Here is a 4,994-nt window from a genome sequence, read left to right as displayed (position 1 = left end):
GGAGAGGCGAGAGCAGATGGCTAGCTGGGGTGGCTTCTTGACCGCACCCTTGTCCCCGCCGGCTCAGGCTGTCAGCCAGGCCTGGGCAGCCACCAGCAGCTAGGCTTTTTCGCTGGGGACAGGGACTTGTCTTCATCCCCCACTTCCAGCTAGGACCTTGCTCCTCTCTCCCTTGCCCCCATTTCTCCTGCAGGCTCTTCTGCATTCCTCTCCCAGGTAGTGTTTGTGGGGGGGCAGTGAGGGTGCAGGGAGTAGTGTTCTGGCCCCAGCAGAGAGGGCAGATGCACCCAGGCCCTAACCTTCTCCTTACTCACCTGGGGGGCCTGGTTCTTGGTCCAAGCCTCCACCTGCCTGCCAGCACCCAGGGGGATCCCGTCGGGAGAGGTGGTCTCAGAGGAAGATGAGGGAGAAGGGGTGCAGAGGAGAAAGGGGACTTGGGCCCCTGGGAGTCAGTGCCCTGGGTGTGGCAGGAAGCCTCTGGGAAGTGCTCCGGGGCCCAGCCACGCAAGGTTCAGCAGCTCCAGCGTGGGGCCTGCTGTGAACAGAGCTCCTCTCCCAAGCAGGCACAGCCCTGCAGGTGCCTCTGCTGCTCTTTAATTTTCAAATTAGAAAAGCATCGGTAAAAGAATTAGAGGAGTATTGAGTTCCTTCGAGTTCCCTCCTTGAAAGAGCCAGAGCAGGAGGGGAGGCAGCTGTGAGAAGCGGGGGCATTGCAATGGCTGGGAGCCAGGTCTGGAGCTCGGAGCTGGAGGCTAGTCAGCCTTCGGCCCGCACTGGCTGTGTCCCTGCACCTGGCGGTGGCACCCTGCCCTCACCCTGGAACCCAGGTCTCCGGGTGCTAGCCTGCAGGGACGTGGAAGAGGATGGCAGGCTGCCATTTGGCTCCAGGCTGGTGTCCCCGCCCACCTTCCCCCAGTCCCACTCATGACCACGAATGAACTGCCCCACTGGCCACTGGTCACTCTGTCCTCAGAGAACAGAGGAGAATGAGAAAGCTTTTCATGTCGGACATCTGCCACCTCATCCTAGGAGTACGTGCTCTGCCCCGTTTGGGTCACCTGGGGTGCTTTTCCGCGGGGACACACCTGGGTCACTGGGTGGGCGGGCTGTAGTCATAGCTCAGTTCTGGTGCTGGGACCTGGGCCCAGCACGTCCCCTGTCTGGGGCTCTGGGGAGTGGCAGTTCCACCGGCCCATGTGCGGGGGTCCAGCCTGTATGCGGCAGGGTTTCTGGACGCAGCTGGACGCCTGGCTTTCCGGGACCGATGGCCGCTGGCTTTGGCGCACAGGCTGGTTGTGAGCTTGCCAGTGTGAGCGCCCAGCGCAGGGGGACGGCGTCAATCCCTGTGGCCCTCCAGATACATCATTTCTTCCTGTCCCCAGGGCTGGCAGGACTCACCTCCGGCCTCAGGAAATCCGTTCCTGCTGCCGCTTCCAGAGCTGGCCATCAGCTGACCCATCCAGCCACCCTCTCGCGCTGCTGGGAAAGGGGCCGCCTGCAGTCACACCGCGCAAGCCATTTCAGCTTGCTCTTTCCACTTCCCATCGTCACAAGCATCTTCTCGCGTGATTTCGTCCTTTGAACGTGGCCACCGTCATAGCCGCACGGTATTCCATGGAGAGGCCATGGTCGTCTAAGCAGTCCCCTACAGTTGGACCTTTAGGTTAGGCCCCCCTTTTGTTTGCTCTTACGAACACTGCAACAGACATTGTTGGCCCTAAAGCAAGAATAGTTCTTCGTGCGGCGGGTCTGACCAAAGAAGAGGACCCCAAAGGCCCAGAGAGCGGGAGCAGGGTTCCAAGCTCTCTTCTCCATTTAGGGTCTGGGATCATCAGCAGCGCCCACCCCTGTGGGCACTTTAATGGACAGATGGGAGCCATTGCCCCCATGTGCTGGTCCCACCGTGTTTCCCACTGCTCTGGGCCCCAGGGGAGGGGTTGGTGACATCTGCCCTCCAGCCCGTGGACTGGGAGTCCGCCAGCAGGCAGGAGATGCCGGGCTGCCTCCAGCCAACAGTCCCTTCTCCACCTCATCGCCCCCACGTGCCCTGTCCTTCGTGTCGGAGTGAGGGCATGGGGCCCCGGTTCTGAACTCAGCCACGTTTGGGGGAGTGCTGCTTGTCCTTTGGGGTCTCTTAGTGTGACAGCTTCTTTGGCTTTCTGAGCCCTAGTCCCTCCTTCGTTCCCTTCCTGCCCTGTCCCAGAGCCCTACCTGTCTAGCAGCCTCATCGTCCCTTCCCTGTTCACCAGCTCTGATCCCTTCATGGCTGGGAGCCAATAGGATGAGGCTAGGGGCCATAAACTGGGTCTCAACCTCTTCATCAGGAAAATGGGGCTAATCATGAAGCCTGTTTTGCAGGATTGCTGTGGGCATGAAATGAGCACATGGTCTTAGAGCCCTTATCTAGGGCCAGCATGGAGGCTGTCCTGGGGGCTGTAATCCCTGTCAGAGCTTCTTGGCACTGAGGGTTCCCCAAACACCCCAGCCAGAGTCTGCTCAGTTGGTGCCCCTCCCCCTCCCATCTACCTGCAGACCTGGGGGTGGGCATTCCTCTCCCCTTCCAGTTACCTCCCTTCCATCACAGTGGGGCACAGATTCCAGGGCCTTGATTACAAAGCGGAAATGCCATTCTGGGAGGCACAGGCTTGGGGAGTGGGAGGGAGTTTAAGTGGAAAAGGAGCAAATTTTTGAAATACCTCTGCCTGAGCAGGGTTCCCCTCCCCCGCCTGCCGGCCCACACCAGCGACCCCGCCTCCAGCGCTGCTTTAATCCAGAGCCAGAGTCGGGAGGGTGGGTCTCCAGTTCCCTTGGTCCCAGCCAGCCACCTCCTCTCTCTCCCAAGGCCAGCTAGGATGGAGTAGGGCCAGCCCACTGAGGGCTGGGCCTTTTGCGTTCCCGCCCACCCCTGCAGAGACCTGCCTGGAGCCCTGAGGGCTGGGTTCTCTGCCAGGCCATGAGGACTGGTCTCACCTCCTCAGTCCACAAGAGTGGAGACCCGGGAGAACCCTCTAGCATCAAGCACGGACAGATTCTCACGGATGGCCCCGTTGGTTCTGATCTGCTTCTTTGGAACCTCGGGTGCTAGCTGGGCTGAGGACAGGGTCACGATTTAGGAGGGACTGGGCTCCGTGACTGACTTTGGTGCAGAGACACTGGGAACAGCAGGAGGGGCTCTGTAGGTAGTGTTTTCCTGACAACTGGCTCCTCTTGTAGGGAAGCGGGCAGTTTAAGATTGATAAGGGGTGGAGCGCGTCTGGGTGGCTCAGTGGGTTAAAGCCTCTGCCTTCGGCTCAGGTCATGATCCCAGGGTCGGGCTCTCTGCTCATCAGGGAGCCTGCTTCCCTCCCCCCACCCCCCCCCCCCCCCCGCCTCCCTCTCTGCTTACTTGTGATCTCTGTCAAATAAATAAAAAAAATCTGTAAAAAAAAAAAAAAAAGGAGTTACATGCTCTACCAACTGAGCCAGCCAGGTGCCCCAAGGAATGTGATTTTGAACAAGCTGTCCAGGGGCCTTTAGCCCAATGCCTTCCTTTTACAGATGGGAGAGGGCTGAGGCGGCACACCTAGCCAGGGGCTGAGTCAGCTGAGCCCTGGGTGTCAGATAGGTGCTTCAGGTGTAGGGGCAGCTGTGGGTCCATCTTGGGCTTGTCTGTATTTTCTAGGCCATGCCAGAGGGTTCCCTGCAGGACAAAGCCAGGTTTGACCCCTGCTTCTCTGGCATTGTGAGCTGCCTAGTGGTGTCTGTAAGCTCAGCCAGTGGTCTAGGAGGACAGCTGAGGCTCCTGGAGGTAAGGCACTGCGCGGTCTGGTTCTACCCTAGACCTCGCTGCAGACCATTGTGCAACCCTGGAGGTGTTCAGAGACTCTGGCACACCCTGATTGTATTGTGTGGGGTGACGGTCACTGTCCTGCAGCCTAGGGAGGGAGGCTCCCTAAAACCAAGGTGCTCTCCCCTCAGTTTCCCTGGGGTGCCTCTTCCTTCCCTCTCATTCCTGGATGCCTCCTACCCCCATGTTGTTGGGCATGCCGTTAGGCCTGGACAGCACTGACTGAGGGATTGGGGTGGGAGCAGAACTCCTAGGGTAGAACTGAGACCATGGGGGACGATTCAGGGTCACTTGGTTCGTTTCAGTTGAGAAGGTGGGAGGTGGTGAGCTCCTTGACCCTGGGTAGACCCGGAACCTCAGGCATGTCTGATGGAACTGAGGCTCTGTGCCTCATGGATTATGGGACCTGTTGGAGTTCCCAGCCTCCCTGCCTTGAGTCATCATTTCCTGGGGCTTTTACGGTGGGCCTGACCAGAGTTGGTGAGGGGGGTCATTATTAGTTTTCTGCCAGCTGCGGTATGCCCCTTCTCGTTAATAGATTCATATCTGAGTCGGTCGGTCCTATGGACACGTGCGTAATGCCCACGGTTTGGTGGGAGGTGAAGGCAGAAGTCGACTTGAGGCCAGTAGCTTGAGGGCTGCATGGGGGCTGCAGGGGCGCGTGTTGGGGGGGGTAATCCCAGCGGTCTTCCCAGAAGAGGATGCGTTTGCTTAGTCCGTGAGGAAGGATGCGTTCTCGCCCTTGATGGAGGCCGGGGGACGTGCATTTGGAGAAAAGGTGACATCCCCCGTGCCAGCCTCGAAGGCTGGTAGCAGGTGGCCGCCTGGAGCCGGGTGCCGGGTGAGGGGGGTTGGGGCGGTCCCACTGGGCGGTGCGCGCTCGCGCCCCCAGGGGAGGCCGGCGGCTCATTTGCATGGGGAGCGGCCAATGGGCGCGCGCGGCCGGGCATGCTGGGAGCCGGGCTGGGCCGGTCGGGCCGCGGCGGCGGCGGCGGCGGCGGCGGGCGGAGCGAGCTGGGACCTTCTCTGGGCGGTGGTGGCGGCAGCCAGCGTGGTGGCTGAAGCGGTCGGACCCAGGCCGGGACCCGGGCGGCTGCGGCCTTCTCGGGGCCCAGAGAGAGCGCGGCACGGGCAGCTTGGTGTGCGCCCCTGCGGGGAGGCGGGGCCC

This window comes from Enhydra lutris, unplaced genomic scaffold (genome assembly GCF_002288905.1).
Source record: "Enhydra lutris kenyoni isolate GAN:26980312 unplaced genomic scaffold, ASM228890v2 scaffoldscaffold30, whole genome shotgun sequence".
Lineage (NCBI taxonomy): Eukaryota > Metazoa > Chordata > Mammalia > Carnivora > Mustelidae > Enhydra > Enhydra lutris.
This window is presented reverse-complemented; position numbering follows the sequence as displayed.